This window comes from Balaenoptera borealis (genome assembly GCF_965194805.1).
Source record: "Balaenoptera borealis genome assembly, chromosome: 9".
Lineage (NCBI taxonomy): Eukaryota > Metazoa > Chordata > Mammalia > Artiodactyla > Balaenopteridae > Balaenoptera > Balaenoptera borealis.
In genome coordinates this window covers 47,018,694-47,031,676 of record NC_138873.1, presented here as the reverse complement: position 1 = coordinate 47,031,676, position 12,983 = coordinate 47,018,694, and the positions used below count along the sequence as shown (strand labels likewise).

At 39.9% G+C, this 12,983-nt stretch overlaps 3 long non-coding RNA genes across 3 annotated transcripts in view; 2 read left to right on the top strand and 1 right to left on the bottom strand.

The window, feature by feature from the left end:
* LOC309634634 overlaps positions 1 to 12,983 on the top strand; it is a 494,785-nt gene that overhangs the window by 286,147 nt on the left and 195,655 nt on the right. The window lies entirely within an intron of this gene.
* Positions 1 to 12,983, bottom strand: part of LOC309634630 — a 463,425-nt gene that overhangs the window by 370,957 nt on the left and 79,485 nt on the right. The gene's annotated exons all lie outside the window — the stretch shown is intronic.
* The window catches only part of LOC309634625, a 43,971-nt gene extending 30,988 nt beyond the window's left edge, over positions 1 to 12,983 (top strand). The window contains exon 2 of the long non-coding RNA XR_014248256.1: positions 1 to 12,983. This exon is cut by the window's left edge and continues 19,775 nt beyond it. This is a non-coding gene — a long non-coding RNA (uncharacterized lncRNA).

Sequence of the window (12,983 nt, the reverse complement as noted above, 5' to 3'; positions counted from 1 at the left end):
GTGAATGCAGTTCTGCATAGAGAGTGTTTCACTTTTAGGATACATAATCTAGAATCACGAAAGCCGTTATGAAGATAGTCATTGCATTCTAGAGTTTGGAAGATGGGAAGAAAGCTGAGAAATCTGCTGAATGACAGATTGAAAAAGCTTTCTTAATGCAACTCATAGTGAGTACCAAAGTCTCTTAAACACATAAACGTAAATATATTGTCAGGCAGATGTTCGTTTCCAAGTGATACGGTAGTATTTGAGACCTGACAGGCTATGAGGCTCTGGACATCAGAGCACTGGCATTGTGGACATCAACTTCTGGTTGTATTTTTCTTCACAGACTTTGGCAGCAAGGGCCATAACTATCTGTGACGTGGCTTCGCCTGGTTAACTGGTCTCTTCAGTTTAAAATCAACACCACACATCCTTAGTGTGTTCTGCCTTCCTTATCTCCTCAACATCTGAAGATTTCGTTCTTTGATTTGCCTTGGATGACCTCCAGACACAGACCACTGGATTTTACTAAGAAATCGGGCAGAACCCACTGGAAATGCTTATTTTTTCTGGCAGAACGGCACCCATGATGCATTGCTTCCTCTCACCGAGGTAATTAATTACAGTACCTATGCCATAGGACTCATCTTGAAAGGACAGGTCACTGAAAGAAAGTTGTTCTTTCCCTTTGGGGAGCATCTGGGAGTAATATTCCCACATGTCAAATCTGTTAGCTCCTGTCTCAACCACACCAAGACACCTGGCCGCCAGATTCACACAGCAGCTTGCTGAATCCCATCAGTTCATCAACAGCAGAGAGGGTCTCTGGATTGGGGTGGCCCAAGAGTGGAATGCTTACCAGAGAAAATATCACATTCTATCCTTTCTCACTGAACAATGATTATCAGAGGTTGAGCAGCCAATCCTTTTTATTTTTCTTAGTGTCTGGTAAACATTCATCTGATCCCAAACCAATTTCTTGAGCATCTATTGCAAAAGTGAACTCAGATCATATTCCTTAAGTACTCATCAGACATTCATGGGCACCCAGATATGTTTTTCTCCAGGTAAATATAGGCAACCTTAGTCATCTCTGAGCATTTTTGATAAGATTCATTACATGACTTAGGAAGAATTGTTTATATCCGTAGATAATGTGCTGGAGACTTTTCAAGGGAGGTTCAGGTACTTCAGCTGTTTCCCAAGAATGCACTGTGGTTTAAATTCAAATCAGACTGCACTCATCAACACATGTTTCTTTGATGAATTATTATTTATGTGAACTGACAAAGCAGTGTGATTTTTCCATCAGTCATCAAATCTGCCCTTTCACAGCTGGCAATAAATGTTTATTTTCTTCAGTAAGAATGATCTAAATATGCTTGCAACCTGCTGTTTGTTATGATGTTTTTATAACAATGGTAACTTCTTTAAAAAACAAAGTCTGACTCAAACATTACACAGCTCTTCATTGGGTTCAAAACTAGGGAAGTCACATTTTTGCAATTTTACTCCTATGATACTCACCAAGTACCTAATTATGTTCGATTGCTTTATCTCAACAGCTACTCAAGGCTCAAACACACTAAAGGACATTAAAGAAGATAAGAAAAGAGAATATCCTGGCCATTGATGGAAACAAGATGCAATAGATCAGCTCTCAATGAACATGACTGCACCGGGAACCTGTGGAATATCAGGCAGATGTCTACGAAGTCCCCTTAGAGGGCCAATAGTGAAGAACCTGTTGATCAACACTGACATAAGCTTCCCTCAAATTACAAATACTATAACACCGGTTGCTATCACATCTTTCCACAATTAAAAACCCCTCAATGTTTCCCTATTACAGATAATTCCTTATTAAATTAAAGAACAAACTCATTGGTCTAACATCCAAGGTTCCCTATGCTCTCGAAACAATCTACCTCTTTAGCTTTCTTTTTCAGTCCCATCTTATAACCCTCCTGCTTAAGAAAACTAACCTCATCATTTCTTAATCACACCCCAAATTTCCTCATCCCCTGTGCCTTCGTTTACACTGGTCCTTCCATCTGAGAACAAGCTCACTTTTTTACTCCCTCTTCCACTCCTCCTTCCTAATTTTAGCTTTCAAGGCCTGGTTCAAATACCTCTTCTTCTTCAAGGTTCCCCATGCTCACAAGAGTAATCCAAGAGATCATCCTCCTCTTTGAACATCTAACCAGTCAGTAGCGCTTACTTTCACTTTACCTGGAATTAAAGTTATTTAGGGCTCTCACATCTACCAGTTAAGTTGCTTGAGAAAAAGAATTGAGTTTCACAGAACTCTGCAACACCCTGATGGTCTAACATAGTACTTTGAACATATTAAACATTCAATTTTATCAACTGAAAGAAAAACAAAATTATCCTTCAGTGCTTTTTTTTTTTTAGAAGAAAATATCCTTTTTGTCACAGCCTGATCCCTGGGTCAATATAGGGGTTAGTTTGAGTCCTTAGTGAACTCTTGCTTTCTCATAAGTGGTGACCACCACAGACTATCAGTTTGGGGAAACTCAACAGATCCCTCTTCAGGCACTGATTGCCTCAGAAAGATTCCTCTTACCTTTTTAATTAATATTAATGATTAGTTATGTTATTATGGGTATCTAAAGTAATATACAAGTGGCTCTGTCCCAAGGAGATAGGTACTTATACTTGTCCATGCCCTCTTGGTTATCCAGGTGTTTTTGATTTTTTCCAGTACCAGAGTGGCTTGTGTTAAATCTGAAAAGACAGATGCCTTAGCAAATGCTAATAGACTCCTTAACGCATGAATGACGACAGTAGGGTAATGATTTCTTGAGTTCCTTTGATTAGTGATATTTTCCTGAATAGTTTCAGTTAAGGGGCTAGCATTCCAGGGAAGCTTTCCTGCAACAGATAAAGTAAACATCAAGCACATTCTGCATGCTGAATCAGCTGGGAGTAGTTGGTCAATTACTCAGAAGAAAGAAATATTTCTTTCTGATGTTTAAAAAGTCTAAAGCTTAGTTAAGGAAAAGAAATATCACTTAAAAAAAGTCTTGTCTGGAATATGAACTTACACCTATCTGATTTCAGAGGTGGTCAACTTTGATCATGCTGTCCACACATAACCCTCTTCTACCAACGTCCTCAGCATTCTGTCGCTCTTCTCCTCCAAAAGGCTTCCCTTGTTGGTCAAATGTAAAAGTATGTGCTCGGTCAGTGGGGAAAGCACAAAGGACATGAATGGGCCCCAAATATTAGCCATAAAAAAGAATGAAATAATGCCATTTGCAGCAACAGGGATGGACCTAGGGATTATAATATGAAGTGAAGTATATTAGGTGAAGTCAGACAGAGAAAGACAAATATCATATGACATCACTTATATGGGGAATCTAAAAAAAAAATGATACAAATGAACTTATTTTAAAAACAGAAATAGACTCAAAGACATAGAAAACAAACTTATGTTCACCAAAGGGGATTTGATAGGGGGAGGGAGGAGAGATAAATTAGGAGTTTGGGATTAATATATACACACTACTATATACAAAGTAGGTAAACAACAAGGACCTACTGTATAGCACAGGGAACTATATATCTTATAATAACCTATAAGATAAAAGAATCTGAAAAAGAATATATGTATATATAGATATACATAACTGAATCATTTTGCTGTACACTTGAAATTAACACATTATAAATTAACTATACTTCAATTAAAAGAAAGGACTAGGACATCAAGATGAGACCTTCTGCCATCATGGTTTAATTGGATCCATTCCTTTTTCGTGTAGCTGATCATACCAATATTTATTTTCAAAGTTCTTTTCATCCTTGATGTAATTTTTCCAGTTACAATTTATTTATAGCATTCACAAAACTATTTCTAAAATTACACTGTATTGAAATATATAATTAACGACACAAACTTGCTCACTCACTATACCCATTGTGCATTTTTGTGTCTTGATTACAGTCTTCTAGGGAAAAAAAAAAAAAACTTTGTGGAGGGTGGTATATGAAATCCCCCCTCCCCCCATAAACTGCCTTTGTTCTTCACTGTCGGAATAAGATTCCCTTCCCGGTTTCCTGTGGTAGGGGAAAAAATGAGATAAAATGCATGGTGGCATTTCTGTTAACTGTATTAGCTCATCAGCCCCATCGCTGTTTCACAGATTCATACTTGGAAAAGGATGTGATGAATTATCTACTCCTAATGCCTTCAAGAATCTCCTAGAAACAGTCAGAAACTTGAGACTGAGGAAGATGAAAGCAGCAAGAAGAACACGACATTTATATGAAAGCCATCTTCTTTCATGTCCAATTAGCAACAAAACAGGGGGTACAAGATTTCTATCTCTGTAGACACACACAGTTACTCTTTTATTTGCTTACTTTGCGCAAAACATAGCACATGGTATGCCTCTGTGCTTAACATTTTCAGCCTCTCATTATCTAGAATTGAAACAAGAATGTAAAAGTTCAGAGGATTAGTTCCCTCCCAGCTCTCGCCAATGATACTTGTTTACCTGGAGCAACTGCAAAAACTCTGAACAGATCTTACTATAAAATCTACTTCTATTATATACCTACTCATACATACATATATTATATATACCCTCTATGTATTTATAGGCACTTGCATATGATTTATGCCTAAATTAAAGATAACTCTCAGGTAAACAAAATAGTTACCAGATTACTCCATTTACTGACTATTCTAAAGAGCAGAATTTGACTTCTAATAATTTTCTTTATATTTAAATTATATTTTACTATAAAGTTTATGGTATTTTTCATTTCAACAATGGAAAATTTGTGTAAGTGAGGATTTCTGGTTTTACCCAACAGAACATAGAAAACTGCCACATACTAAACAGAGGGGCTGGGAAAACAGCTGGTTTGTTCATTTGTTTGTCTGTTCTTTGCCTCACCTCTGTCCACAGACAATTTGAATAGAATTACAAAAATAAAAACAATAAAAAAGATGAAAGGAAATATAACTAAGAATAGATATTTAAGGCCAAACTTGGATAAATATCACAAATATGGGAGCTCTAAGGGCCTATATATTTCCATGATCTGACCTTAATTCCTTGTAGGTTTTTGTTTTTGTTTTTGTTTTTGCAGTGGAAGCAACGAGAAATAAAATGAGTTACGTAATCTTTTTGGTAGTACTGAAGAAAATATTGATGTACACTTCTCAACACCCCAATTTTGAGAGAAGTTTGCCCTCCAAGAGTTAGTGTTAGTAAAATTCATAACAATCAGTGTGATCTGCCAGCTGTGAGAGATACAGTTATATAAATTTTATATATACCTAGATATAAATACACACACACAAGACTTTGAAATATCCAAACTAAGGTTAAACAGAAATTTAACATCATGAGGCAAATCATGATGTTATTGGGTATATTAAGAGGAATATATATATATATATTCCTAACGAAATATGTTTTGTTCATCTGGGAAAACCACTATATGACTAGAAAGGGGATGTTCCTCCCATACCAACTTAAGAAAAAGCTAAAGCCACAGAAGCTGGCACAGTTTTATCCAGCACCACCCTGGAAAGAGAAAAATTTGGCCTTGAACTACAAAGAAATGAATGTTTTTTTGACCAGGATAATGCACCAGGCCCTAAGCCCTGAAAGAAATTTCTCTTGAAATTGTCCATCTCTCTTGGTTCTGCTTCTTCTGTTTCTTCAGCAAACTTAAAGATGGCAGGAAAAGCAGACCTCACACGGAAGACAATGGCATTCCACATTAGGAATCTGACTCTTAGCAGTTTGAGCAGAATGAATTGACCTCACTGGGTCAGATCAAATCTCGAACACTGACAACTCAGTGAGAATTTCAGTAGAAAGCCACCTTGGCTTCTCCCAGAGACACTCAACCTCATCCTTCCCCTCCACAAATATTCTTACCATTAGAGAGAAAGAAACAAATCACTTCCTCCAAGGAAAAATAATTCCTAGTGCTAATTCTGAACAATTTTTCAGGTAAGATTTTGCATGTGTATTCTGACCTAAGCAGTAGATGACACCCAGAAACACAGTCAGATGGCAAGTAGTTTCACTGTACCCTTCGATAAAAACTTGAAAGCCTGGGGAATAATGATTCTGAATGGGGTCAAGATAATGTGGTCTGAGTGGTACAGAACAGCTTTTCAGTGATCCGGGCTGATGCATGCATGGAACTTTGAGGACCCTGAGAATCACCTTCCAACAACCCTCCAAAGGGTCACTTCCTCAGCAGGGCTTTGGAGAAAGGGGCTGGAGGCAACCCAATTTCATGCTCTGTGGAGAGTGCAGAGTCTGGAGGGAGAATGTCGAGCCTAGAGGGAGGGTCTGAGGCCCATGTCCTGAGTGGATTGGCTGAAGGAGCATCCTACACTTCAGAATTTGGAGAAGGGGCAATTATTTAGTTTCAGATCCTTGTGTGGAAATAAAGAAGCCTAACCAGGACTCCTGCCTCAAAGGAGAACTGTTCAACTGCCTCTACTAAAAAGATAACTGATAGAAAAATGAGGATTTTCCTCAACCAACTGTCTTTAGTCTTTAGTCTGTTCTAGCAAATAAGCAATGGATGACTCAGCTCCTGAAGATCGCTACCAAAATGGGTTTTACCTGGAAATTTTTCAAAGCAGAAATTACCACATAAGTAGCCCAGGCCCCCATTTCTTTGTGCCTATGGAGACACAACCAGGACGCATGGTCATGGGGCATCAGTGTGTATGTTAGAAGAATAAAAGGTATTTATTTAGGGCTTCCCTGGTGGCGCAGTGGTTGAGAATCTGCCTGCTAATGCAGGGGACACGGGTTCGAGCCCTGGTCTGGGAGGATCCCACATGCCACGGAGCAACTAGGCCCGTGAGCCACAACTACTGAGCCTGCGCGTCTGGAGCCTGTGCTCCGCAACAAGAGAGGCCGCGATAATGAGAGTCCCGCGCACCGCGATGAAGAGTGGCCCCCGCTTGCCGCACCTAGAGAAAGCCCTCGCACAGAAACGAAGACCCAACACAGCCATAAATAAATAAATAAATAAAAAAGAATCCAGTTTAAAAAAAAAAAAAAAGGTATTTAGTTAATATTGTAAATCTACATTAAAATTACTCTTTGTTAGGACTGTGTTTTATTCACTGATTTCATCAAGCATCTCGCTAGTTACTATGAACAAGTCACATTTCACTAAAATGACAGTGGTCATTATAAATTAATACCAAACTCTTCCAAGTTTGTTGCTTATAGTCTTTACTTGATGCCCTTTGTTCAGTAGATATGTGGTTGCTCATGAGGGATTTAACGATCTGAACTTTATTAGAAATAAGAAAATAATTTTAAATTATTATTTTTATGATATCATTAAGACATACTTATTATAAATACATATAAAATGCAGGTAAGAATACAATTTTAAATCACCCATAATTGCAACACTCAGAAAAACAGTTTGGTGTGTAACTTTATTCTCCAGATTACATAAAAAAAAAAATTTATAATACATATCAAGAAAGAAAAGAGAAAGCCTATTGGTTTAAACTAGTGTTTAAGAGCAGCCCTCAAAGCTGATTGTTGATATTTACTAGCAAAGTGACTGACCTTGCAGATGCGTTGCTTACCTCTCTATGCCTTCATTTTCTCATCTCTAAAACAGATGTGTGTTAGCTGTATAAATGGCACCCTCACATGCCAACTCACAAGGCCAAGTCTTACGTAACTGACAAGAAGAGTAAAGGGCTATTCTCTCTATTGTCCGTATTTTCTCCTTATGTATCCTACTTTTATTATTTCTTACTGCCCTTCAATCTTCCTTCCCTCTTGATTTGTAAAATTTAATGTTAACTAAACCTACTTTCTTGACAATCATCCCTCTTAAAATTTTTTGTTGCCCAAACCCTTTGAACATATAATGTAAGTTTTAGATTCTTTTCAGGAAAAAAAAAAAATGTACATGGGATCATTTGGCAGATATTTACATGACATTTCAGGCCCTTCAAAGCCCTTACCCAGTTCCCTGAAGAAGCTAGAACCCCTGTCCTAGCTGTCCTTTCTTCCTCTGCTGTCTGCAGTTTGATTTTCTGACATCACTCCCAAGGACACTTTGGAATCTCTCCTCCAGCCACTGGCAGGATAGACTTGCCATTTGCTCCTGCAGCTCACAGCAGCTGTGGGGCTAGTGGTCATGGGTACAGGAGGGGGTGTGAGTGTGTCGGGAAAATGAGTAGGCTATACATCAGCAGCAGCAGCTTCCTACGACCTGCTGGACCCACGAAGGACTGGTTTAGTCACCTACGTACAGTCAGTTTTAAATATGACACAAATATTTGTGAATTCCAGACACGTGCGGAGAGAAACAGAAGGAATAGTATAAAACAATGAGAGAACAGCCTCAAAATGAGCAGACAGTTCTGAAAAAATACGGGAAAGTCTTTGTGGGATTCTGGCTACCAGATGCTCACTGTTCAAAGACCTAGTTACTGTGCAATTCGCAGAAGACTGAAATACCAGGAAATATACTAATAGCATTTGCAGTCCATCCCAAACCAGGAAGCTTGCAAGAGAGCTCCTGGCCAAGCATGTGAACTCAGCCTTTTGCTTTATTCCTCCAGCAACCTGATCACTTGCTTAATGGGGGAAATCGACTGTTTTTCAACCTTGCCTTGAAATTGTGAAATGCCTGTCGTAAAAATAAGAAATCGTATATGAAGCTTCAGGGTGAGATCACCCACTGGTTTCAGGCATTCTCAATAGAGTTATTATGCTTTGGAGCAACAAAGTGAGGGGAGTTTATGGCTTCATACCAGTATTTGAATTTCCTGATATTTGTTTCCTTGAGAAAGACCCTTATCATCATTGAAATGTTTAAAGAACTGAGAGAGCTGAGTTTTTTCCCACAAATCCAGTTTTTGAAATAGGAAACTCCAGGATGGAATGGATAGTCACAGAATTTAAACGTGAGTTTTATATGTTATTTTTTATCTGATAAAAAAACACCAATCCAAGGGTTCCTTTTGTATCATTCTTCTTTTCATATTCCAGTAACACACTTAAATACTGGAAAATACTCACTTTGGCAGAGGTGGAAAAAAAAAAAAAAAAGATGAAAGCTCCAATACCACATGACATCCCACGATACTTTCCTCAGTTGTTAGTCACATTGTATTTTTGGCTGTGCTCCAGAAACCACAACCCTCAGTTACAGTTGCTTTCAGACACGTGGAAGAAACACATGCTAAAACAATTAACAAAATTATGACATTTACATTTTTCCCTAGACTGTCAGTCCCTGAGATTCTGTAGCATGTGATTCTATATGAATCAAAACAATGATCAGAAATCAAGCTGACCACATTTATCCTTACCTAGTGCTTTGAAAATGTGAAAAAGTAAAATAGGAGAAAACAGTTTTTCCATAGACTAAGCACACTCCCATCCCTGTTGGAAACCAGAACCACATGTGACAACAGTAGGAAGGCAGAGCATCCAATCCTCTCATCCCAAGGCCATCAACAGATAAACAGCCAACTGCAATTTCATTACAAGTAGCTCTGAGCTGCCTCATTTACCCGACATTTGCTCGTCCTTCTGTGTTGACAGATTTTAATGCTTATTGAACGGAGTATGTAGGATAACCGGAAATTCATGACCTTTAAATAGAAAATGGAAGTGGAACATCAACTTGTCATAGGGTAAGACTTGTTGCAGCAATGGTAAGTGAATCCTCCTACTCTCTCAGCTCACATGGAATAGAACATCTCAGAGAGCAATTAGAACAGTGTACATTTGTTCAGGCCCCTAATACCAAATTGATTCATAGGACTTCAATAATAGTTTACCATCGGCTTCATATATTTATAACTCCACACATGTTTGTTAATCACCTGCTGTGGGCCAAGCACATAGGTACTATAGGTATAAAGATGTATAAGACATGGCCTTTGCACTCCATAAGTTCAAAATAGCAGAAAACAGAGCCATACATATTAATGATTGAGCTTAATGGGATGCAAGTTACAATCAAGCTCGTCAAAACATTCTATGAAGCACAGATGAAGAAGAAACACTTCATCTGCAAGTCACAACAGAGCCTATGACCCTGACCACAGCCAGGAAATACGTCTTTGGTAACTGGGCTGCATATCTCTTGTCTGTCCTTCTAGATCTGCTCCTTTCTCCACCCAGTTCTTGCCCCAGGAGGCTGACCTCTGAGGACTGGACCAACAAGCTCTTTTGTCCTCTTAGCTAGAAATAAGAGGATGGGAGGAGAATGAGGTCAAGTTATTTGTTCCCCCACTACTTCCCTGCTCAGTTTTCATGGACTGGTTGCATCTTCCTACCAAAGGCCACGGTTTCGGTCAGGTGTCCCTCTCCACCCACCTCCCCACTCCAGATTCCTGGCCTCAGCCCTCCGCCTTCTCCCTTCTGGACTGGGACAGGTACTGCACTAGCCCTTGTTGGATTCCTAACCTCTGCCTACAACTTGGAAGGGAGAGACGGAGGGAGAGAGGGAGGGAGGGAGGAAAGCCTCTTTATTAAACTCTACCCAATTACCCAGTTTGAGAACAGTCTGTTTCCTGCCAGACTGACTACTTCAGTAACTCTCTTAGCATTTAAGGGATCACATTCAGTGCAACTCTTAGAGAAACCACCTCAGGAGTATAGAACCAGGGTTTTACTAGTCACTGAATGCCCTCAATTAGATACCAATCTACAATAAATGTAAATCCAGTTCTCACTCAGGAGAACCACAGGACACTAGAACAGCTGTCAACTCATCAGTCCTGCCGTGTGCAAGTCACACTAACCCCCGCTCCTCTGCAGTGGGACCAGGTAGCAGGCTGAATTCTGAGAGACCCCCTAGGGGCCTGGATTCTGGTGTTCACATAGCTTATCCCAATAATTCAATCAAATGCTCATCTAGTGAAGGGTTAACCCCTTGAAGGGCTTCTACAGATGTAGTTACGATCCCAAATCAGCTCTCCTTAAAATAGAGAGATTATTGGTGTGGGCCTGACCGAATCACACAAGCACTTTAAAAGCAGAGCCTTGGGCTTCCCTGGTGGCGCAGTGGTTGAGAATCTGCCTGCCAATGCAGGGGACACGGGTTCAAGCCCTGGTCTGGGAAGATCCCACATGCCGCGGAGCAACTGGGCCCGTGAGCCACAACTACTGAGCCTGCGCATCTGGAGCCTGTGCTCCACAACAAGAGAGGCCGCGATAGTGAGAGGCCCGCGCACCGTGATGAAGAGTGGCCCCCGCTTGCCGCAACTAGAGAAAGCCCTCGCACAGAAACGAAGACCCAACATAGCCATAAATAAATAAATTAAAAAAAAAAAAAAAAAAAAAGCAGAGCCTTTTCTACAGCTGGTGGAACCAGAGGAAGTCAGAGATACACACTTCAGCTGGCCTGGCAGAAAGTACATATGTGTGAATGGCTTGTGGGGGGCATGGGGCAGGGAGCTGAGGGTGTCCCCTAGGACTGAGAGGGGCTCCTGGCCAACGACCAGCAGAAAAACAAGGACCTCAGCTCTACAACCACAGGAAACGGCTTCTGCCAACAACCAGCGAGGACCCCAAGCGCCCGATGAGAACCTCAGCTGACACCTTGCTTCAGCCTGATGAGACTCTGAGTGGAGAAGCCAGTCACACCATGTGAAGACACTACACAGAAACTGTGACATAATAAACTTGAGTTTTTAATAAGCCACTAAGTTTACAGTAATCTGCAATGCATCAACACAGAATTAAACAGGCTGTATTATACCTTTGCTTTGTCTTCAGGAAATGAGCTAACTCACACAAACATTTTTCCCAGATAAAACATATTCCTTTAAGTGCAAACGCTTGATGAATATATATTATCATCTCTGTGCCTTATAAAATAGTACTCAGTACACTGCCTAATATTTAAAGAATCTAATAAATATTTGTTGAATGAAGTATATGGGGACTTGCTTAACTTTTTCTTCATTACTCAGATTACTTTATAAGCATCAATTATTTACTGGACTCTGTGATAGACTGTATCACCGGTTACCAAGGCCTTCTTTCCCTCCCTGGGAAAGGGTTATGCTTCCCTGCTCCTTTGGAAAGAGGCTTGACGTGTGATTTACAAAAGTCAACAGCAAGCAGTGTGGTCACTTCCACGCAAAAGGTTTGAGAGTCATTTTGTGCTTGACCACCCCTTTTTTTTTTCCCTCTGCTGTGGTCACTAGTATGTTTCCAGTTAGAGGCTGCTCTGCCTGAAGTGAGGATTATGATGCTGCAGAGCAAAGCCCAGCCAATCATAACTGGCAATATAACTAATCAGTAAAGCTTTCCTGTTCAAGGCATTGAGATTCTTGGGTATTTGGGCACTGTGGCATAAGCTAGCCCATGTTGACTGATCTACACTCAACAATACTGATGCCCTCAAGGATTAAGAAGTGAATATCCATTTTCCCTTAGTACTAACTGCTTCTCAGACTGGTACATTTTCTTAATTCCTTCCGGTTCTGTCATCTCTACATGTGTCCTTTTAAAGCACAGGCTTCTGTTAATTGCTGCCTAATTTCATACAAAGCACAGGCTTTTAGGATCCTGAAAAGGGCTCAGGCCAAAACAAAACATACATCCATTTTGTTGAGAATTATTTTCCACTAGCAGATTATTTTCACTTGCTTTCAGAACGACAGTTATATTTCATGGTTTAAATAAAAGGGTGCCTTCTGTATGGGTGAAACAATTGCAACAACACACGAACTGGTATTTAAAAAAAAAAAAATCCATGTGCAAAATGTTCAACAGAGCTTTGGTTCTAAAATGGTTTAATTCCAGGAAGTCATAACAAAGTAGCTGTTTCTTCTCCTTGGAAATCTGAAGGCCTGTGAGTTCCAGTCAGGCTGATTTCAGAGGCTTAAACCCTTAACTTCACACCATGCCTTAATTGCTGCTAACTGCTAATGTTGGCTAGTTATTGGGTATCCACAATGTTTTCCCTGCACTGTGGATGGGGAG